Here is a 25,401-nt window from a genome sequence, read left to right on the forward strand (position 1 = left end):
TTTATCAGAGCTTCTGTGTACCGTGCTGTCGATAGCGTCTTGGCATTTCAGCTTTAACTAAATCTGCTTTATACTTCTTTGTTACTTTACTCTACCTTTTACCAATTATGTTCTACAGTTTAATAACTTTTTCTTATCAGCTAGCTTAAACAGCTAACATAGCTAAACACTCGGTGATGGCTTCTCTCTCTCTTCCATGCATAGCCACATGTCATCATTCAACCGCAAACAATGTGGGTTTCATAGATAATTGGCTAATTGGATAATTTGTCTTTTTGGGGAAGACCCGGCCTGATTAGAGGAGATGGCATCCATCCCACTTTGGAAAGAGCAGCGCTCTTATCTAGAAATTTGGCGGATTTTATTAGTCCCAAAACTAATTAACTCCCCCATAAAAAATATTTCCAGGACTGCCTTTTGCCATCTACATAATATTGCTAAAATCAGGCCCATCCTGTCTATAGATGATGCAGAAAAATTTGTCCACTCATTTGTCACTTCTAGGTTGGACTATTTTAATTCCTTATTATCAGGCTGCCCCAATAAGTCCTTAAAGACTCTCCAGCTAGTCCAGAACGCTGCTGCTCGTGTTCTGACAAGAACTAAGAGAGGAGACCAGTAAAATCTGGAATAGAATTTAAAATCCTTCTCCTCACCTACCAGGTTCTTAATGTTCAGGCTCCTTCATATCTTAAAGAACTCATAGTACCGTACTACCCCACTAGAGCACTGCACTCCCAGAATGCAGGTCTACTGGTGGATCCTAAAGTCCTCTAAAGTAGTGATGGAGGCAGAGCACAGATAGTCTAAGTCCCATAAATCATTGTTGGTTTCCATGACCCCAACAAACCCCCCATACTCTTTTCATTGCTTTTAAAACTTCCCATATTTGGTATTTCTGATCGAGTTCTTTTTCAGACTCGTAGTCTGATAAATCAATGCCTTCCCAAACCATTCTGAATCACTGCGGCAAAAATGATTCAGGGCGGCACCTGCTATAATTAAAGTTTGGTTTGCTTTAACTCTTCAGAGTCACGGACCGCCCGTCGGCGTCAAAGACACAAACACAAAGAAAGGCAAGCTAAACAGTTTTAATGGGAAACACAAAGGTAAAATGAAAAGTAGTAAAAAAAACGGCCATTTTACCCCAAGACTCTGGAGGGTTAAGGTACTTGATTTGGGGAACAGCATAATGGTTAAAAGGACCACAAGGGAAATATATGGTTGTGATTTAAGGAAACTAATGTTGGGTTTTGAGCTTGAAACAACCTCCCATTACAAAGTCACATTCTGTTTACCCATAAAGCAGAGGGTGACATAGGAGTGGATTTTTGACGTGTCTCATCCCACTTTCACAAAAATACTTCTGCCCCATCCCAGTCTTAGAAAAAGCCCCATCCATTACCATGTTGTGGTTTTTAGAGGGTTAGTCTGCTAAGATTTGTGTATAGTGAAGCGTTTGACAGGCACATTACATGTCTTACAAACAGCATACAGAGTTTTAACATCGTCACTCTCAAAATTTTATGAACTTGTTTAAAACATCAGACTTAGGGTTAGGGTTAGGGTTAATCACACTAACTCTGTCAGTGTGAAACATGACTATTGTCCTTTTTCTGTGTTGCAGAATAATGTTGACATCCCACGAATATGACACCAACTCCGTTGTTGGCATGTGAGTGTTGGTGGCTGCACCATGTGTCATCAGATCATGCACTCATCAGGTGGCTGCAATGAACCAGCAACCTGCCACCAGAGCAGACAGGAGAACATTAACAAATGAACTAGCATTATGTTCAAAATAAAGAATATAGCATTTATTTCTATTAGAATGGCATCTTTACATAAAAACAAACCTACTGTTGTTATGCTCCTGTGGACTTCCTGTCTTGTCCCAGTCACTTGATGAGTAGTGAAATCTGCAGGAATCCAAAAGGAAACCTGAAACAAGGTCAGCCTCTACCATGAATCCTGATCACCTCCTCCTCTTTATGAGGTTTTGTGGCTCTGTCACGAGTTCATACTAATAATCAAAACTGACATGGACACTAGATGACATTCTCAGTTAAATAGCTTGAAATCACCAGGATTAGGACTGCTTTGACTTTGTATTGGCTGTTATTGTCTGTATTGGCTGTTATTATTATACCCTGCGCCTCATCATTGTAAAGCAAATGCTTTTTTTGCTTTTTTTTTTATTGATTTGTTAAGGTTGTCAATCATTTAGTCTCATTAATCTCTTTGACTGAGGTTGTTTGTAAACCGAGGCAGTTTAGAGATAATCTTTTTCACCGTCTTTACATCTTATTTTATCATTAGATCTGTGTGTTTTAGAAGAACTTTTCTTTATTTCTCTGCTTTTCATCAACCCCCTTCGAATTTTAATCACAGCGAGTCTTTTCTTTGACCCACTATTACTTTGGACGAAGGTATAATACATCTACAGATAAAAATTCATCGTGTTAGCTTAATGTCTACTGGTTAAAGAATATTTTAAATTCCTGACTCTACTAAACATCCATAAACCACACCAGTGAGGCAACATTTATCGTTCCTGGAATCTCTCTGTGAACCGTCAATGATTTTAATATAAAACGCCGCTGATCACAGTGTAAAAATGTGGATATTAAATAGTATGTGGTATAAAGTATTTGTAGATAGCAGGGGTACTTTGACAAACTTTGATTCTGTCTTTCAAATAGAATGACATTTCTCATTCAACACGTCTACGATGCACTTTTTTTTATGCATTTTGTAATGCATGCATTTGAATGTATTTGTATTCATGCAGGTGGTTGTAATGGTAGATGTTTCGTGTGATTGGATTTGTGTGTGGCCTCACATATATTTTCTCTTTACCAGAGAAAGGAGAGACGACCTTGAACCTGACCTTGAGGGAGGGCTGTGATGTTTCAGCAACACTGTGTCACGTCATGACTCTGCAGCCACAGTGCCAATATCAAAAATATTCAAAAATAAGGATCACTATATATGGTGGATAAAATGGGAGAAGGCTCTGTCGTATTTTTTGTATTCTGACACTGTGTCTCTATGTAATGATTTCATTGTTACTGGGTTTAAAGTGAATTCCCCCCTTTTTTTTTTTATGGTAATACCATAACAATTGGGATGGTACAATGCCATAACAGTACCATGGTGCTGTACCATCAAATTACCATGCCACTGTATTTGTATAATACAACAATATGTACATGGTATTGTACTATACTATTGTAAAATACCAATAAAATACTAACATTAAATGAACAATGATCTAAAACAAATAAACATTAAGTGTAAATGTGATTTACTATAGACACCAATCATTTATCAGTTTCCTACACAAATACTGAAGCACTGATTTTTCAGTTTTATAATCAATTTTAAGATTTTACTGATTATTTTTAAAGCAGCCTCTGGCAGGGGTATGCTGTCTGTTCCTAAGTCCTGGCTCAAGACTAATGGTAGCTGTGGAGCTCAAACATCTGAGGCCTGCAGAGTCATCTTTCATTTTTTTAAAAACGTATCTTATAAAAAAGTCATTAATGCTGCCACCACTCCATTTTTCCACTTTTATTATGGCTGTTTTTAACTTTATTACTGGATATTCTTTAATCATTTATTTTGCATTATCTAAAATGTCTGATTCAATTTACCTCATGTCTTGAAAAGTTTTAACCCCGTCTTTAAACATGTAAAGCACCATGTCATTTTGTTTTCGAAAAGTGCTGCATGTATAAATGTGTCATAGATGCTTCCACAAGGTAATGTTTGTGTCCTTCGCAAAAAAAAAAGCACACATTCCTCCTTCTGAAAAACAAACTTTCTCCTCCTACCTTAGCTTAGTTTGTTTGTCACCTGTATTATAATGCAACAGCTTGAGCTCTTGCTACTGACGAGGCTCGGTCACCAGTTATTCAATCTGGAAGATGAAAATTGGAATCGCATGAATTCTGCACACCTGACACGTGGCATGTGTTTTGGGCAGCATGCGTAAGTTTTAGGACTGATTTACACCTTGATGGGATATATTTGTTTTTAATATTAAACCCAATTTATCCATCTGTTTGTCCAATTAGTAAGGTAGTAATGTATCATACATGACATAATTACCCACAATATGGCAGGTAGCAAACTTGAACTGTTTTGTTTTATTGTGGATAGTAAGGATTTAAGTCATATATAATACTTGTCATGCATAATACTTTACTTAAAAAGTCCCCCTTTCACTCAAAATCTCACGATACATGGCCCCATTCATTCTTTCCTTTACACGGATCAGTCGTCCTGGTCCCTTTGCAGAAAAACAGCCCCAAAGCATGATGTTTCCACCCCCATGCTTCACAGTAGGTATGGTGTTCTTTGGATGCAACTCAGCATTCTTTCTCCTCCAAACACGACAAGTTGAGTTTTTACCAAAAAGTTCTATTTTGGTTTCATCTGACCATATGACATTCTCCCAATCCTCTTCTGGATCATCCAAATGCTCTCTAGCAAACTTCAGACGGGCCTGGACATGTACTGGCTTAAGCAGGGGGACACGTCTGGCACTGCAGGATTTGAGTCCCTGGCGGCGTAGTGTGTTACTGATGGTAGCCTTTGTTACTTTGGTCCCAGCTCTCTGCGGGTCATTCACTAGGTCCCCCCGTGTGGTTCTGGGATTTTTGCTCACCGTTCTTGTGATCATTTTGACCCCACGGGGTGAGATCTTGCGTGGAGCCCCAGATGGAGGGAGATTATCAGTGGTCTTGTATGTCTTCCATTTTCTAATAATTGCTCCCACAGTTGATTTCTTCACACCAAGCTGCTTACCTATTGCAGATTCAGTCTTCCCAGCCTGGTGCAGGTCTACAGTTTTGTTTCTGGTGTCCTTTGACAGCTCTTTGGTCTTGGCCATAGTGGAGTTTGGAGTGTGACTGTTTGAGGTTGTGGACAGGTGTCTTTTATACTGATAACCAGTTCAAACAGGTGCCATTAATACAGGTAACGAGTGGAGGACAGAGGAGCATCTTAAAGAAGAAGTTACAGGTCTGTGAGAGCCAGAAATCTTGCTTGTTTGTAGGTGACCAAATACTTATTTTACCCAGGAATTTACCAATTAATTCATTAAAAATCCTACAATGTGATTTCCTGGATTCTTTCCCCCCATTCTGTCTCTCATAGTTGAAGTGTACCTATGATGAAAATGACAGGCCTCTCTCATCTTTTTAAGTGGGAGAACTTGCACAATTGGTGGCTGACTAAATACTTTTTTGCCCCACTGTATGTGCCTGCTCTTTTTCCGCCATGTTTAGTGCTTCTGTGCTGTCTTTCAAACCAGCCTTTTTCCAGCTACTGGTAGGATTTCTTGATATTAGCCACCTCCTCTATTTGACAATCGTACATGCCGTGTATGGGCTTGCCCCTCCGGGAAGGTTCATCCTACTCCTCTGCTTCATCAGGTTTTACGCTGCCTGAGGTATTCAGGGGCCATCTTCCTGGAGTATTTCTGGATATTGGTTGTTTTGTCCTTAATGTGTGTTACACAACTGTTGTGTTGGATCCAGAGTACCCTTTAAAACACCAAAGTCAAACAATAACACAAACTAACTAACCACTCAAGGCAGTGGCAGACCAAAAACTCCTGTGTTATGTGAGGTAGAACTAATGTTTTTGACATTGTCTAGTGGCTTTGAACAAAGTGATATAACAGCTGATTCTGCTTAAACAGAAAGGATCTCGCTGTCATAGTGACGGCAGTGAAAGTGGTCATTTCCTGGTATTCCTTATGTTTTTCCCTTTGCCCTTGGGTCTCCAGTCTTACCATATATGTTGTCAGTGTTCTCAGTGTAGATGGTCAGTACTTGTACGGCACCTTTCTAGTCTTTCCAACCACACAAAGCGCTTTCTTACGACATCCACATTCACCCATCATTCATTCAGGGGGAATCTAAGTACGTGGGACTATTCTTTCAGACACGTTACAACTCCAAAGCACAGCTTTAGGAGCAAGTTGGGGTTCAAGGATACTTCGACATGAGGACATGCAGTAAATGGTAAATGGTGTGTATTTGTATAGCTCCTTTCTAGTTATTTCAACTACTCAAAGCTCTTTACATCACATCCTCATTCACCCATTCACACATCATTCATACAGGAGGAATGTAATTTGGAGGAGACTATTCTTTCATACTCATTCACACACTGAAGCTCAGTTCAGTGCCCAAGGACACTTCGACATGTTGACTCTTCGACATGTTGACTCATAGGAGCTGGGGATCGAACCCCTGATTGAGGGACGACCCACTCTACCACTGAGCCACCGTGCTTTGTGGTGAAGGTGGGGCATTCCATTCACTGTACCAGCTACCAGTTTGCTCTTCCTTCCACTCACATGCCCTTAGCTGCACACCTGTGATCATCTCATCAGCCCTGCAGCTTAGCTACACAGTCACAGTGCTCACTCCAGGTCACTTTGTAATTGTGCTCTTCAGAGTTTTTTTTCCCAATATTTTGTTTGCATGTGACTAACCCCCGTTATCCCTTTGTCGTCAGGATCACACTCTCCGGTTTTGCCTGCCAGCCTTGCCAGCTCTCATACCAGCCACACTCCCAAGCCTCACTGGCTTCCATTCCAATCTCACCCCCTCGTCTGCCTGCACACCAGCCCTCACACAGGCCCCACGCTCTCTCTCCCTCTACCATCTCCATTATGCCCTCTTCCCCCAGCTCACACCCCTCATCATCCCTCCACACCTTTTCCCCTGCAATAAACCTTTTGAAACTCAACTCCAGACCTCGTTGAGCACAACACTTACAGGTCTATCTCTGCAGGGATCTTTGCCATAATGTTGTCAAACAGTTTGAATAACGATCTGAGCCTGTCAGGGGCAAAAGCAAGCACTTTCACTTTTAGGGGCGCGGTCGCCCCAAAGGATTACATTACAGCCATTGAAGCCAATTGGCGCATAATTCGTAGCTGCCATCTGAGGTGTTCTACTGGACCAGTTTCAAAACTGCAGTAATGAAGTTTTACTTTAATCAGGCATTGTTAACTGGGAGATAGTTGAATGTGGAACATTTTGTGTTTATTCCTTTTTAATCCATCGTTCCAATATTACATAGCATGCACAGGAGAGAGACAGACAGACAGATATGATGGTACAGAGAAGTGATGACACGTGACAGGGACTGATAGATGCGAACCCATAAAATTACGATGACAGCATGTGCAGTGTCATCTGCTCGGCCATCAGGAAGCCCTGATTTAATTAATCTTTAGTCAAATTTAGCTCTTTCTTTTGTTGCCCTGACACCTGTTTGCCAAAATCAGTGTGGTTCATCAACAAAAATCACCTGCTGCCATTTCATCTAGTTCCCTCAGATGTTGGTTATTTTACAACAAAAACAACAGTTTCTTCTATTTTGCATGTGCGTGTGTAAGCGGATTACTTGTTCCTGAGCTAAAGGTGGCCTCGCTGCTTTCCGCACAGAACAGTGGGAGATGGCAGATATGACAGACAGAGATTAGAGGATTATGGTTTCTAGGAGATGAAACAATCATTAAATGTTAGCAATTCTCACTGTTTTTAGGAAGTGGACAGGAGCAGGTTACAGATCGTTCAAAGCGTGGATGGCTGGGTATTGCATTCTCTGCTGGTTGCTTTACTTTGTGTCCATAAGATGACAATACCGCAGCATGTGTACCGTGACAATACTGTGGCGTCATCAACTGAGCGGGTCAATAACACTGTGACACACAAATCTGAAATCTTATAAGCACAAATCCCTCTCAAACTGAGGTTTTCAGTTGGTGAATGTGTTCCAGGCCCAGTTCACTTTGGACATAGTTACATTGTTAATCCTCAAAGTTCAGTTCTGCTAGAAAATTGGTTAATATGTGATATAGCTTCTTGTACACTGTGTTTGATCAAAGAGGAAGAATTTATAATTTTATTAATTTTTTCATCAGCGATAACGCCCCCTTTGTGTTCTCCAGTGGGGATAAATATTTTGGTCCGAACCATACTTTCAAGGATTCAAGGAACTTTATTTGTCATACCAACACACATTTACACATGGGGAGGTACGAAATTACGTTCTCAGGTCCCGGTTTAAGCCACGATAAACATATAGAATAAGATATAGAAAATAGAGGCACTATATAAAATAGAAGTACTGAAAGAACAGTGGAGTTGCCCCCTCTGGTCCATTTAGAGACGCCTCAGCATTGGCTTCACTTCTCAGACTCAGAAGCTGCGTCCAGCTTCTTCTATACAGTCTAAGGTACCAACTGAAGTGCGTATGAAGTATTGTGAAGTGATCTGCACCAAAAAAGAGTCAGCTATATCTTTTCAACAAGCTGGTGGGCTAATATTGATAGTTGTTACTTATGCCATGCCACATTCATGACAAACATGGATGTGATGAATGGTAGAGTTGTGAAACAACTGTGACGATTGCAGAGATTGCTGTGTGAGAGTTACAAATACTGTGTGCTGACAATATACTGTAGCTCTGCATTCTTTAAGTATGGGTTTAATTACCTTGTAATTACATAAAAGTAATTATGACTTTACACTAATTGTACTAGAAACCACTATTACTCAGATTTAGGTGGACATCTTCAACATCTTAATGACTTTAATTAAGCACTGAGGTAGTTGACAGTATACTCTATCTGCATATTGGTCTTAAAATCGATTCTGGCACAAATTAATTTATTTTTTAGCATATAGAAGCTTCCTGTAGATAGTTAAACTTCCCAGTTAATCAGCCGTTAAGTAACTAAAGCACTTACTAATTAAAGAACCCCATTAGGAGCTGAAATCTTGCCAATTAATGGGTCCTTCCTTAAGTACAAAGATTTAGTTCTTTGGTGAACCACTCGACAGTCAACATAGGTGGCAGCTGTCAACTATGTTTCTGAACTTTCCTCTGTCCTTGTTTTGTATTTAGCATGTTGAATAGTTGACAGTCCACACTGGAAACGCGATACATGATGCATTTGAGTGCATTTACTTACTCTTGTATACAATAAGAATAAGGACCTTCATCTTCAACATCATATGTGATTGTTTGTTATGATGGACGTGTTAACAAAGGGCTGCATTTTGGCACATTGGAGCAACATTAGTGTTTTGGGTTCAATCTGAGCTCGTTTGGTTTTCATCAACTACTCAGAAATATGTTTTGCTCTGTGAACAGCAGCCAGTTGCTACTATGAACCAGGTTGACGAGAGCTGTGAGACGGAACCACAACAGGGAAGTTGCAGGCAACTGAGCCAAAACAATGATGTGAAAGAGGCTAAAATGCTCCACAGGTTAGAATTCTCCCTGGATTGGTCACTACAGCGAACCTTGTCAATGACTCCTTGGTAATTATTAAAATACACTGTTGGAATAAACTGTTTTTTACCTCTTCTCATGAAATGATTGTGACAATGTGATTCATTCTTGATAAATAAAGTGTATATCTTCTCTACTTTATTGATCAAACTCTTCCAAACATATCACAGTGAAACTTAAATCACAATTAACCTTTGCAAACTGTGTATTCAGGCTTTAACAAATATTGGGGGTATTGAACAATTATTCCAACTTTATGGGCAACAGTGTGTATATAGGAACAGCTTTAAGTAAAAATGCAATTAAACACTGCAGTCAAGGCAAAAAGTGCTTCAAGCTAAAATAGTAAAGACTCCCACACACTAAAAGATAGATAAATGCATGCCAGACTGCTTCTTCATTTTTTCATGCCAGTAGATTAAAACCTTTAGTGGGAAAAAAAAAAAATGCAATGTTTTTTTTTTCCACTGGAAAAACCCTCCTGAAATTGAACTTCTTCAACTGTAAACTACCCAACATGACCTTTCAGTGCTACAAACACTCTGACAGCAAATGTGCACTACATGCTGTTGCGTACAGATGCACCATTAAGGTGTGTTCAGACTGTTTTTTAACCCAAAGATGATGATGCACCAACTGTCCAGATGTATGCTGAAGCCTTCTTAACTTGTCTGCACTGAGCACACACACAGAGCAAATCTGTTTGCACTGACATAAAATGCAGTTGTCCTTACTCCAAATGTCCACACTCTCAATAATCTATAGATATATAAACACTACAACACTTTGATTTTCTTGTGTATTTCTTCTATTTATACGAATTCACTACTTGTTGATTCCTACAAAGCTACTGAGAGCAAAACGACCATTATAAGATAGCTGGCGGACAGACACAATATGGTAGCAGTGTTTAGAATCTTGGATTTTCTTTGAGTGAAGGGAAAAATAAGAGGTCCTAAAGGAAATAATAGCAGGGAAAAGACCTTATTATCACTGCAGCATTGTTGTAGCACAGTCAGTGCTACGGAGCACAAGGAAGCAAATCAAACATAACGCTCTCAGAAAAATCTCTCAGCTCTCAGGGCCACAGGCAGTCATGATCCACGTTGTAAGCAAATATTCTTTAGTCCAGCTGCTGTTTACAAGGTCTGAACACATGAAACACTTAAGAGTCTAATCATTCCACTTCAGTGAGCACCTCTGCTCAAAGCGTCGGTCAATGTCACTGAATTGAGTAAAACTTCTGTCTCGACAATCTCCCTTGTATCTCATGTACTGCACTCTGCCAAGGTTGCATTGTCTCCGCCGTGGAATGACAAATAGTCGGGCTGCTCTCGGCTTCACCTCTCCGGGGATGGAGCGGCTCTCCACTCTCAGCAAACAGGGACTTTGTTTTAAATTATGATGACACAGAGTGTGGGCAAAGAAAACAAATTCCACAGAGTGATCGGATGTGCACGCCGCTGCCAGACCAGGCGCACTTCCTTGCTTGGGTAACAATTCCAAAAAAGAAAAAAAGGTTGAAGCAGCTTGCCATAGCAGCAGAGTGAAGCAGAAAATAAAAGATGCATGTGCCTGTCTGGAGGGCTAACAAGCAAAGGCAGTGTGCTCACCTGGGGATATAAAAAAGTGAATTATTGAATATGCGATTGCACAAACGTGACTGAGCAAACAAGCATCGGATAATCATTGCTGCTCTGAGGATGCCAGAGTCAACAAGACTCATGTCAATTATTACTGGCGTCAAGTTCAGCAGAACACAAGTGAAATGATGGTTTGGCTTAATTGTCATGGGGTAAATTACGCCGCCTCATAATTGCTAGTGGTATGAGCTCTAATGTTTTTAAGCGGGCTGTTTTTCAATCATTAAACCACAAATAAACCACGAGGCACATAATTGAATCTTTCATACTTTATGTCATTATTGTTATTGGTGGTGTGCGAATAAAACCCACAAGCCCCACAGTGGCTGTTATTCTGAGTTTTAGGAGGGAAAATTTGAACATTTTGTGGAGTGAAGTGTTTATTTGTAGTTGTTATTGTGTTGATTTCAAGATTGGGGTAGATTGTCTTTGCATCCCACAATGGGGGGGGGGGGGGGGGGGGGGGGGGGGGGGGGCATCATAGTGTAAGGGAGTGACATCCCAGGTCTCAGCAAGCAATTTTTCAAGTTAAATCCGCTCCTGCAGTAGGGCCAGACGAAAAAACAGTTTGTTTCCAGACACGGTAATTGTGCTGATCTTGATGATGGTCGGAACTCCAGGAAAGCTTTTAGGCGTAATGTCTTTCCAAAAAGCTAAAAGTGGAGTTACCCCCTAACGTCCACTGGATGTGACTATGTTGTGGGAGTTGATAGTGATTCCTTTCTTTGCTCCACTGTCTTTATGCTGCAGCTCTATTTTTGCAAACACACTTACATCCCGAATGCTAATTCCTCTGTGAATGTATATAAAAGCCTTCATTTTGTGTTCTTTATATGTTCAATGATGCGTTTAAGTTGCTATTACTGCCTTTATGTACATCGTTTTTCTTGTTTGTAGAGTCTGTAGAGCACAACAGGAACTATTTGTTTTCTGTCTACGTGGATGCACCATACAGGAAATACAGAAAAAGAGGATCATATTTAGTAATGTTTTAATGACTGTTTACATTTTCTTTCTTTGTAAGACATCTGTGAATGAACTGTGAAAAGGGGCACGCTCAGCAGATGCACGATGAACTTGACAGCACAGACAAACGATGAGACTGATAAGTCAAAGATGGCTTATTGACCATCGGTCCCCATCAGCAGGATTCCCTACCCAGCAGCACTAGCGTTCGGGGACAGATGCAGATTCAGCACCCTGGACAGCAGTCGTGGCACCAAGACTTGAGCAAGCGTGGGGGAGAAAATATTCTACAGGGTTCTCTCTCAAAGCAAATGTCTGAGCATCACACAGTTACTATACAGGAAGCTGAGTATAGAAAAAAAAAGGGTATCACAGACAGATGCATGTATTATTTGGCGATTTAGTTACTGGACTAGATGCATTAAGAGGCAAACGGAGAGAAGACATGTGCACGGGATCTTGATTTTCATGCCACACCCCCTTGCATCACAGACTGAAAAATTCTGAAGTATCAGCTGCTGCACTTACTTCAGCATGTTATCTGACATAATGAATAATATTCAGCGTTCATTGCAGGAAAATCAGCCTGCCGGTTCCTCCCATAAGTTGCTACCAGCAGAAAAGCTAATGTTGACTTTAGTCTGTCTGCACAGTGATCGCCATCATCACTGTAGTTTAGAGACAGACTTAAATACTCCGTAATGCTCATGCTGACTCTTGGTGAATATAAAGACCACAAAAGTTCCCTTGCAATGGCGACATTTGGTAGGTGTTTGTACAAAACACAATATAGCTGGAAAGAGATCTATTTATCCCGAGACCCGAAAACTTACTGCAGCCATAAACCTTCGCTATTTAGCATCAGACATTTGTGCTGAACCTTGACTTTTTTCCCTGGGAATCTGCAAAGCTGCTTGGCCCATCTTGAAAGTGCATGAATAGATGCTAGAGCAATTAAAAAGTGTGAGATGAAATCATCCCCCGCTCAAATGTTCTGCTCTATTCCCTTGTCAAGGAAACGTGGCCTCTCCACAGTAATCCAGCGTTAATAGGACGGGTTCAACTAGAGTGTCAAGAGCAGCCAAAAGCTGGGGATTTTCAGAGCTGTCTGACAGCTAACCCACTTCCAAAAACCACTCCATAAGAATTGGGATAATGAAGCTTATACGGCAGCCAGAAAGTATGGCGCTGGAGCAGTGAGGAAAACAAATAAATACACTTATTGCTATCTTATAATTAGTGCTCTCGGTTCATGGAAAGTGTTTTTCATGTACACAAGTGTTGGATAAGGGAACACTGAGTGTACGACAAGCTGTTCCTACCTCGGCCTTGGAGTTGGAGTTAGTGTGTGTGTGTGTGTGTGTGTGTACACAACAGCCTTTCTGCTTTCTTCCTCCATAGGAGCAGTTTGTGTTACAAAAAGAATGGTAATATAACAGCTGTAACAGCACACAGTGTTAAAACACATCGAAATAATACAGTAAGTTCCTCTAGATGGGTGTAAAATGTCATTGGTAAAGAGCGATGTACACACTGCATACTAAGATTCATTACAAACGTAGGGTTTCCCTAAATGAGGCATTTTTAATGGGCCGTCAACATGCACAACAATACCATGATATGTGAATTTGTTTTCCAAATCAAAATAGACTGAGAGCATTCGTTGTTGCTCAGCTCTTCCGTGTAGCTCAGGTGCTACGTGCATTAGGTTGGAGGTGCTCAGTGACATCTCCAAATAAGGAAAATCGAGGGGATAAGAAAAAGGAGAGTGTGTGTTCACTTCCAAGTGTTACGTAAAGTGCGTACGTATTCTATGAGGCGATGAGAAACTCAACATTTACATTCAGCAAACTGGATTATTGTTATAATGTACTTTACATGGCGCTCCCCACTCCAAGCTGACAGCCGATAGTGGTTGTGTTCTTTGTCCTCATGTTTGATAATGTTCATATGTTCATAATGGAATGAATGACCCGGTGAGAAACTTTACATTACACTCGGCAAATTGGATTATTGCTGCGTTTTACTTACTTTACTTCAATGCATAAATTTCATATGCATTTTATATTCACGGTTTGTTGTGTTCTTGATCAGCAGTTTGTGAATGGAGATGCTATGGCATTCGGTGTACGTTTGAAAGTTCAGGTCCTGGGGAGACACCACATTTCTTTCTTGAGTTTGGAGCTGAAAAAGTTGGTATGCATTATCAATAGGTTGCATGATATGCTTCATAACTGGCATTAAAAGAGAGGAAAGTAGCATCATTACAGTATTAATACAATATTTTATTGTAGTTTAAAGGAATTTATATTATACTTTCATTTGTCTCTTTAATTGAAATGTGCCATACAAATAAACTCGTCCTTGTCCTTTTGCCATTCACAATCAACATTCAAAGTTGGGAAACAACGTGGAGCTGCTTCTCCAGAGCCCCTGCAACCCAAACCCTGCTGTCCCAACCTCTGTGTTTTTGCAGTGGAGGAGGTTGAGTCAGGGTTGACCGGCTTACATCATGAGTAAAAAAGCAGAGAGCATCATTATAGCGACTGCAGGCAGGCAGCAGGAAATATAGAGCATACAAATACAAACTGAGCTATGGAGTTATAGGTCTCACTCACAGAGCGCAGGCAGAGGTCTAATTTGGAAATGACACTTTTCCAAACTAGACCTCTGCCTGTGCTCTGTTTATACTACTCTATACTCTATTTTTGCTTTGCTGTTAAAAACCGTTGCGCTGGGCTCGTATAAAAAGACATTTAAGCTGATCAATTCAGCCGCGCCAGTTTGAATTCTATGTGCTGGAAAATCGGATTTGAAAGTTAAGCAAGTAAAAGTATTTGGTAATCATCCATCGTTTTATAGGCAGTTTTTTCAAGTACTAAGAAAAGTGAGATTGGTTATACATGTGGGCCTTTAGTTATTGATCAGAGATCAACATTATTAATCTTGATTGATCAATGGCTTGACGAGTGGTCTTTGGGCTTTTAAAAAAACATAAGAGAACCGCCGGGCTGTGAAAACCTTAAAACGTGGTGCCTGTTAGAGCTGTAAATGGGTACAAAACAGATGATTAATTCCTCTCAACATGTGAAAAACACAACTTGTATGTAACATGATCTGTATGCTGTCTTCTAGCCTCAATTAATTTATTGATCGCTTCAAAATAAAAGCTTAGCAGATTTAACAGCCAAATACACTGAACAGCACTGTTGAGTGTACTATGGAAAGAAGTTATAATGCAGTGGGATGTGATATATATTAAGTTATAATCCTTCTTAAATCCTGGTTGATAACAACAACTGCAAAATCAATACTGCGGCTCCCAGAATTCTGAGGGCAGCAAATCCTTGTCTGACAACAACAACAAAAAACCCCCAAAAACTCTGGTTATTTTCATAAAGAAGTTGGTCAATAATTGGCTTTTTCCATCAGTCCATGAGCAAATGTGATCTGACAGTGTGCAGCCTTTAATCTACTGTCAAAAGACTGTCTCGTAGACACATTATTGATGAATGATCGCTGTCAGCGGTAATCTCTGTGATAAATACATTGCATACATTATCACAGTGTAGCATCAGGTGTAGCAGTTATCACAGTGTAGCATCAGGTGTAGCAGTTATCACTGTGAGCATCAGGTGTAGCAGTTATCACTGTGAGCATCAGGTGTAGCAGTTATCACAGTGTAACATCAGGTGTAGCAGTTATCACAGTGTAGCATCAGGTGTAGCAGTTATCACAGTGTAGCATCAGGTGTAGCAGTTATCACTGTGAGCATCAGGTGTAGCAGTTATCACAGTATAACATCAGGTGTAGCAGTTATCACAGTGTAACATCAGGTGTAGCAGTTATCACAGTGTAACATCAGGTGTAGCAGTTATCACAGTGTAACATCAGGTGTAGCGGTTATCACAGTCAGCATCAGGTGTAGCAGTTATCACAGTGTAACATCAGGTGTAGCAGTTATCACAGCGTAACATCAGGTGTAGCAGTTGTCACAGCGTAACATCAGGTGTAGCAGTTATCACAGCGTAACATCAGGTGTAGCAGTTGTCACAGCGTAACATCAGGTGTAGCAGTTATCACAGGTGTGAGCATCAGGTGTAGCAGTTATCACAGTGGAACATCAGGTGTAGCAGTTACCACAGCGTAACATCAGGTGTAGCAGTTACCACAGCGTAACATCAGGTGTAGCAGTTATCACTGTGAGCATCAGGTGTAGCAGTTATCACAGTGGAACATCAGGTGTAGCAGTTATCACAGTGTAACATCAGGTGTAGCAGTTATCACAGTGTAACATCAGGTGTAGCAGTTATCACTGTGGAACATCAGGTGTAGCAGTTATCACAGTGGAACATCAGGTGTAGCAGTTATCACAGTGTAACATCAGGTGTAGCAGTTATCACAGTGTAACATCAGGTGTAGCAGTTATCACTGTGGAACATCAGGTGTAGCAGTTATCACAGTGTAACATCAGGTGTAGCAGTTATCACAGTGAGCATCAGGTGTAGCAGTTATCACAGTGGAACATCAGGTGTAGCAGTTATCACAGTGTAACATCAGGTGTAGCAGTTATCACAGTGGAACATCAGGTGTAGCAGTTATCACAGCGAGCATCAGGTGTAGCAGTTATCACAGTGTAACATCAGGTGTAGCAGTTATCACAGTGAGCATCAGGTGTAGCAGTTATCACAGCGAGCATCAGGTGTAGCAGTTATCACAGTGTAACATCAGGTGTAGCAGTTATCACAGTGTAACATCAGGTGTAGCAGTTATCACAGTGAGCATCAGGTGTAGCAGTTATCACAGGTGTAGCAGTTATCACAGTGTAACATCAGGTGTAGCAGTTATCACTGTGAGCATCAGGTGTAGCAGTTATCACAGGTGTAGCAGTTATCACAGTTATCACAGGTGTAGCAGTTATCACAGTGTAACAGCAGGTGTAGCAGTTATCACAGGTGTAGCAGTTATCACAGTGTAACATCAGGTGTAGCATCAGGTGTAGCAGTTATCACAGGTGTAGCAGTTATCACAGTGTAACATCAGGTGTAGCAGTTATCACAGTGTAACATCAGGTGTAGCAGTTATCACAGTGTAACATCAGGTGTAGCAGTTATCACAATGTAACATCAGGTGTAGCAGTTATCACAGTGTAACATCAGGTGTAGCAGTTATCACAGTGTAACATCAGGTGTAGCAGTTATCACAGGTGTAGCAGTTATCACAGCGGAACAGCAGGTGTAGCAGTTATCACAGGTGTAGCAGTTATCACAGGTGTAGCAGTTATCACAGTGTAACAGCAGGTTGTTCACTTGCTTCTGAGCGATCAGCCTCAACATCGTATGCTAATCAGTAAATAAGCAGTTTTATATCTCTGTAGCTGAGCGGCATGGAGAGGTCTTTACTGTTAGGGATCATCTGGATAGATTAAACCTACTCAGTAGGTGTCTACATTGGCTTAATCTATGCTTGTTTTATTTCCATCTGACATTCTGGCTAGCTAACGGTTTTCCTGCTTTTAATAGTCAGTCAGAATGCTGTTCCATTTTCAACCCTGCATGGATCTGATTTTTAACGCTAGTTGTTGGTTGTGTTACAGTTCATATTATCTAAAGCATGTTCATTGTTTTAAACTTTACGTCAGTCTTAAAGTACACATTATTATTATTATTATTATTATTCTTTATTCACTTATTTACAGGTTTTTATTTTGTGGTAAGGGTATTTATATTGTATTTCAGATTTTTTTGTATTTGTGATTTGTTAAGTATGTAAATTTGGTGACATGTTACCTTACAAATTAAAGACAATGATAAAAGCAATGCTGTTCGATTTCTTTTGTAAGTGCATATAAATCGCCGATGGAGGAGGGCGCCATCTAAAATCTCGCCTAGGGCGCCACATTGGGTAGAGCCGGCTCTATCTAACTATGTTCATAATGAGAAGAATGCAGAGGCTTAATGGAGTATAGGGCTTGAATCGGGCCCCTTCCAACAGGGTCTGAGCTTTACATGGCTCACACACAGGAGGGCAGCCTGTCCTGACCAGCTCATTGATTTCCTTGCAGATTCTTCTTTTTGGTGTCAAATTACAGATATACTTCATCCAACTGATCTTAACTGTTGAACTCAATTCTCAAAATTCTCTCTTTTAAATTGATTACTCTTATTTACTACACTGTTGCCCATAAAGTTGGAATAATTGTTCAATACCCCCAATTTAGTTAAAGCCTGAATACACAGTTTACAAAGGTTCATTGTGGTTTAAGTTTCACTGTGATATGTTTGGAAGAGTTCGATCAATAAAGTTGAGAAGATATAAACTTTATTTATCAAGAATAAATCACATTGTCACAATCATTTCATGAGAAGAGATAAAAAATATTCTATTCCAACTTGATGGGCAACAGTGTATTTCCTGCTCATTTATTACACTTCACTCAACATACATACATTTGATCAAAATAAATGGGTAGTTCTGTTCATACAGGGCAACTCCTGATTGTAATGTCTTCAATAAACCAACAACCCATACTTACACGGGTTGAGCACATTCAAACTGTCATTCAACTTGGGATTTAGAATATAATGAAAAGTGACTTTTAGTGCTCTATTTTCACGAAGGCTCGCTTTTCTGTGGTTGTTTAATGGCTCTTGATGAGTTTCTATTTTGGTGATTTTGCTGAGGGTACACCTTCAACAATTCTGTGGCGCACTGCAATTTTGATGTCAAGACTGCAGCTTGTGCTATTCGCCCGCTCGGTGCAGGTCAACAGCACTGTGCATACAACACATCCGTGTTCTGACACTTTCATCACTTTAATTGGTGGAGGCGCACCAACATAACCCTCTCCAAAATGACAAAACCCTCACTTGCGGAGCAGTCAAGTGCTCTGCGGGTGTGCTGCGCACTTCTGTGTCATAATTCAGGTATGGGGCAACGAGGATGACAACCCGAATAAAGACACTCAGATGGAGCAGGGAGAGTTAAGGGCAAATTATACATTTTTATGTCTGCGTCGTCAAACAAATGACAACAAAATACGCTGTTTATAACTGCCCTTTAGAAAGACTAATCGACACCTACATCAATGTTTGTGCCTTCCCAAACTATTAGAAATCGCAAAGTCCATTTTAGAAGTAACAACACTTCGTTTAGATTTAGGTTAGGTTTAGCGAAATATAATGATTTAGATGAAAACAAGCACTTAGTTAAGATTAGGGAAGCTTCATGGGTTAGGTTAGAATTACAATTTTATTGAGATCATGATGGTTACAATAAAAAACACTTGGTTAAGGTTTAACCCTTTGTAGGGCACTCATTGAAATACTTAGAAATGTTAAATTTCAACCCTAGACCATTACTGGTGGTCATTACAAGACTTTTTTTTACTTTTGTGAGTTTTTCAAAAAACTTTTAATGTTATGGTGAAAATCAAGGTCAGTGAAGTTACCATATATGGTTTCTTGCCGGTCTGTCATGTAGCCTGATTGTCGCTGATTGACTTGGAGAAATCTCGTAGTTCTTCTGCCTCATGGTGAGGCGAGGGGCGGCATTTTGAACATTTTGAACCACTTCAGTTACCAAATATGGTCCCTTGCCCGATAAAGGGTTAAGAACAATGAGTCATCTAATACTGTATTAAGGCAAATGTGTGAGAGAAAAGCTCAAACCTAAGCTTTCACACCATGAGGCAATGTGTGGCCAATCATTGCCACCCTCGGCTCCATGCGTTAAGTAGACATGATTCTAATTATGATTGTAAATTATTGCACTCAGCTTTTCCTTGATTGCTCCATCAGAGATGGACTCTTATATGTTGTTAGAAGGTCTGAAAAGTGTCGGCTCGAGGCTTTCCGAGGCCTTAAGGCAGGAAGAAGGTCACAAACCTGTTTCAAAACACAGGTTGCATGCAACAGGCAGTTCTACGGGGAACAGGTGAAAGGGTAGAAATTACAGATGTAGATGCAGGCATTCTGTTATGTGGAGCTAAGTGAGCAAACAGAGGACTGGTGTGACTTACGAATGAATCAGTTGTACGTGTGGAGGTGAGTGCGGGCATCAAGTGACTGGGTAAAGTTACACAAACAGATACATTGGGTATACCACAAAGAACACAGAGGCCATAAGGAGGAAGAAAGACACCGTGACACCCGCCCTGCTCACAGACGTGTGCCGATATGCCTTTGGCTCACTGGGCACGGTGCGCTTGACAGTGCTTTGCTTTCCCACCTTGTTTCACAAAGATAGAACCTTTGACACCTCGCTCGTCTTTGTAAAGAACTTGAACCATTTTTTTCAAAATGCATTACAAAGTTCACACAGTTTAAAGGCTGATAAACCGATGTTCCTTTCGCACCACTGTAAGAAGGTCTAACGCGACATGCAATGCAGACATATGTCTTCTCGAAATCATTTTTTATCAGAATGAATGCCTGTGAAACTGCAGCCCGGAGTCACAACGGTGAAGATGAATTGTGGTGAGTGGTCCCATTTCATTAAGACATTCTGCTTTACTGATTACTACCCTTTCCAAAAGGGAGAAAGAAGCAATCATCATCCTGAGTGTATCACGTGTTCCACAGGAAAAGTTGGCTCTCCAGTGTAGTTAGCGGTAGTTTGCCCTCAGACCATCGACTGCTCTGCTCCTTTAGTGATGAGAGTATGGATCTTGGGGTGGGGGGGGGTCTATGCTATCTGTAGCCTACCTTGCTGATTGATAAACTTGGATTCCCTCGAAGACAGAAATCATTGTCTGTCTTTGATGGTTCTGAGATTACACAGGTGTAGTAGAGACGCCACTCATTACGAAATTTCCTCCGGACTTGATGTGGATGCTTAATATGTGAGTGCTATGAATCGAGAATGCAGCGTCAGGCTTTCAAAGGCATGGATTTAAGATTTACTGTATTTTCTGTCCAGCAAATCATGATGTGGTAATGGCTCACAAACTCATACACATATGCAGCTCTCTAATGACCTAATGGGTGACTGTTCAACCTTGAGCTAATGGAAGGTAGTGCACACTGTTTTAGCCTCTAACAGTGAAACCACAGCGTCCCTTTTAACGCTTCCACCTCGACTGAGTGAGCCAAGCATTCTCGATGACGACACATTGGTACTCTGGATGACTCGTGGAATCCCGCTAAGCCCGACGACCTTTGATACGATTTGAAAGCTAATCCTCCTCTGCAACATCTTCATGAAAACTGCCATTGTGCAGGTCAGTTCCCAATTAAAAGGGTAAAAATAGAAGGGGGCATATCTGTTTTATTCGGAGCACATTACTCATTCACAATTAAATCCCGTCCCGTCAGCTTCTTCGACAGAGCTTTGCTTTAACAAAATCAAATCAAGAAATGAAAAACTGTTTTGGATTAACAGAATAATGATTCAGGTAAGGCTTGCAGCTTGTATTTGAAATCCTGATAAAAATTCTACAGCTCTCTTTTCAGCAAACAGCTTTCAGACGCTCATAATTCTACTTTTTGCTCCTACAAGGCCCTCTCCTTGTTTAAACACAGTTCAGGGAGCCTTGACGGCAGGGATACCCATAAGAGATGGCATGTCAGGGTGAGGAATAGGCTAACTAATGAGGACTCTCATAATCCTTTAGCTCAAGCCTAATGGGGCATTTAAAGGAAGACAATGCATCTTCTGGCGTATAACCCCTCTCTTCCTTAACACTCATTTGTAGGAAATCATGTTACAAGGGGAGCACAATTAGCCAAAGCAGTGATAAAAAGCCACAGAGCTATTCTTACGAAAATAATATCACACTTCAGAGCGTGCATTAATCAGTAGTGCTACTACATTATAATACTCAAAGGCATAATTCACCCATTTGAATCCATTACCATTAAACATGACGATGGAATGTCCTGTATCTCAGGTAGGAAATTTCCATCTGTTCTCCAACGGCATTTTCCTTGAATAAGAAATATAAAAATATAAAAAAAAGTATAAAAGTAAAACACTGCATGCATATTGCACTTATATTTACACCTGTAAAGATAAATTGTTGCACTTAGATCTATACATTTATACATTTTGTGCACTTCCTTCCATCATATTCATGCATACAGTACACCACCCACCTCCATACATACACACACACTTGCATACTCACATACCTTCCTATATGCATGCATACACCTACCCACATAACTGCAGACATATGTATACACGCACCCACAGACATACTGTACGTACTCTAACAGTCATACGTGCACATATACATTCATCGGATTGTCGTGGGGCCTGAGTTCAGGAGCCTTATGGTATGAGGGATGAAACTGTTCTTGAACCTGGTTGTCCTGGTTCTCTGGCTGCGGTACCTCCTGCCCGAGGCCAGCAGGGAGAACAGGCCATGTTGGGGATGGGAATTGTCCTTTATAATGTTGGTGGCTCTGTGTATAATTTCCTTAAGAAATGTACTCATTGTTGCAAAATGTTGTTAATAAAATCATTTGTTCTTCTTCACTGCAACAAGCTCACATCTGCAGTGGGATGTGTTTGATAATAAGCTGAACATTAGCTACAGCTATACAGTACAATAATTAGAGCCCATCCATTTTGCTTTTGGTGCTTGGTGCTAGACTCCTGCTTCCTGGCTACCAGCCTGGAGTGAAACGATCCACTCTCACCCTGACAAGATGTCGCAGTCACAACACACTGGGATCTCCCAACTTCTCAGCAAACCCCCCGCTGTCCTCTGTCTTCCCATTATAATACTACGACCTCATCCCTAGTAGATCCATGTGCCTGCCCCCTGTGTGTTCAGTCGATGAATATGTATGCCAGTGAATAATAACAAGAAAATCTTTGTCAAATCTCTACTGACTGCCTCGGCTGTGGTGCATGTATGAGAAACCCAAGCTGCAAACTTCCTTTTCTTTGCCCTGCATATCTGTCTTGCAATAAAACCATGAAAAATCCCCTGGATCACATATTTGTAGACCAAGGTGACCAAGGCTTTTGCAGCACAGGTGCTATTCAATTGATATTTTCGTCATACCCTACCATGGGAAGTCATTTGTGATTTGACTCCTTAGAACACAACTTCTGAAATAGCACTGGGTTTTTAGGAGTTGCAATTTTTTATATCTGACCCATTAATACCAGAAATGCATTTACATTCACTGTAGTTAAGCTTTATTGAAGTTGAATGATGTGTGTCGTCACAAAGGCATGTCACATAAGCCTAATAGCCCTCTGCATATATATATATATCTATGCATGCATATGTGTGTGTGTGTGTGTGTGTGTGTGTGTGTATGTATAGATATATTCCTCCTGCCTCTAGCTATTTTTCTGAATAATGAGACCAGTGGTATTTCACTTTATTGAAAGGTCAGAGTCGTTTAATTTAGACATTTCTGTCTAACGTGAGTTAGTTGGAGAAAATGAGTCCAACAGATACCGTACTGTACGCGTTTCCACCCACATGAATCCCAGATGCATTATTGCAGCTGGATGTTCACCTGAGTGGGCAGTTGAGCTACATTGTGGCAACCTTTTGCTCTAAATGACTGCTTGTTAACACAGGAAGAGCGACAGTGGGAGGTAAGGAGTTCAGTGAGAAATCTTGACGGCAATGGCTGAACCCAGTGAGGGCTGTCTGTCCCGCCTGCTGGAACCTACTCACGAGACCCCTGGTGAGCGCCACTGTGTTGGGGTTCTCCCCAGTGATCGAGACTATGGGTTGCTGGGGGAAGGTTCTGGTTGTTGTGTGTGCTTATGCACCAAAGAGCAGTTCAGAGTATCTGTCCTTCTTAGAGTCTCTGGATGGCATTCTGGAAGGGGCTTCACTGCTCCTTCACATCGAAAGGAGGCAGTTGACATGGTTTGGGCCCCTGGGCGCCTCCCTTTGGAGGTTTACTGGACATGTCCCACCGGGAGGTAACGGCAGACCCAGAACTCACTGCATGGATTACATACACATATTACATACCAGTGGCGGACCGTGCATTTCACACCTAGGCCTTCAGTAGTGCTCCATCTGAATCAATCCACCCCTCAATAACTATTTTATGGTTTTAAAAACCATGTTATTATGCAGAAATACAGTATAAAGAGCCGTTGCATCGCAGATAGATAACTCCTGTAGCCACAATAAATGCCTTTATTGAATAAACAAACCAGAGGTGAACAAGTCTCCTTCTCCTGCAGCTACAGCTGCGACACACATAAAAAACATCAATAATAACCTCATAAACTTACAATATTATTTAGGAAAATAGCAAAAAAAATTTTGTAAACAAAATCCATCCTCCTCTCTTTCCTCAAAAACAGTTCAATTACTCTGTCGTACAGATTATCTGTGTGCTTCAGTTCAACGGGTCTGAATACGGTGACGTTCCCGTACGCCTGCTAGAGGGCCCTGGTGCCACCAACTCAAAATCTGATTGGTTGAAGCAACAGTTTCATCGACATTTATTTTGTGTTAGAGGGCCTGCAGAACGGATTGTGAAGGCCTTCGGGCAGACTTCTTTGACTTTGACCCTGCCTGGCAACAAATGATGGCTGAAATGTGATTGGTTAAATGCTTTAATATGAAAATACATGTCTGGAAGCAGCACAACCATCGGAAAAGCTATGAAAGGAAGCGGACAGACCATTTGGAATTATTTAATAAGTATTCATGGACAAAATGTAATTAACATCAGTTTGTGATTCAGATAAGGCCTTGCAGGCCCTGACAGCCCACCACTGATACATACACATGGCAGGGAGGAGTTGGATGGTGTTGCTCTGGGGGAGGACGCCTGGAGTGCCCTGCTTGGCCTGTTGCCGTTGCGACCCTTACCCAGATAAGCAGAGGACAATGGATGGATGGAAAGATGGATGGAATAATCCTTTGGCTGCCTCGTTACCTTTTGAAACTTGGAAATCCCTTCACTCTAAACATGAATCACATGTAGACATATGGAGTCATCCAAAAATCAGTTGTTTTTCTTCTACTGGTTTGTGAAAAGTGGCAGCTACGTGACACCCCAGGATAACTACTGCTGCTGCCTGTGTCACAGTACCACACTGATAAAAAAAAAAGCAACTCTTGATACTCTCTCACACCTACCATGTGGTGCCTCTGGAGAGGGTGATTAAGGCAGCTCCATACTGGCTCTGTTTGTATGGCTGGGACATCACCTAACAGGCTTGATGAGAGAGGAGGCCAGCAGGTCCATGGCCGTGTGGATATTGTGTCTTCATTATAATCCACACAGAGCTCAGGGGGCAACATTGTTTAGGGAGGCAGCGAGCGTCTCTTAAGGCTAATCCGCAGAAGTGCCAACAGGAGCCGGCTGTCTGGCCGGTACATCCATGCATTCTCCTGTTACACAACAGCCCTCTTCAGTGGGGTGGAAATGAGGAGACATTGATAATAAAACCAAAAAGAAACTAATATCCACCTCTTGGGATTGCAAATGTTCTCTGAAACATACAGGTAGTTGGGGTACTGCTTAAC

The 25,401-nt window shown here is 41.1% G+C and overlaps 1 pseudogene; it reads left to right on the top strand.

Moving 5' to 3' along the window:
- The first annotated feature begins 304 nt into the window (after positions 1-304).
- The window catches only part of LOC139218347 (uncharacterized), a 49,569-nt pseudogene continuing 24,472 nt past the window's right edge, over positions 305-25,401 (top strand).

This window comes from Pempheris klunzingeri, chromosome 18 (genome assembly GCF_042242105.1).
Source record: "Pempheris klunzingeri isolate RE-2024b chromosome 18, fPemKlu1.hap1, whole genome shotgun sequence".
In the NCBI taxonomy this organism is placed as follows: domain Eukaryota; kingdom Metazoa; phylum Chordata; class Actinopteri; order Acropomatiformes; family Pempheridae; genus Pempheris; species Pempheris klunzingeri.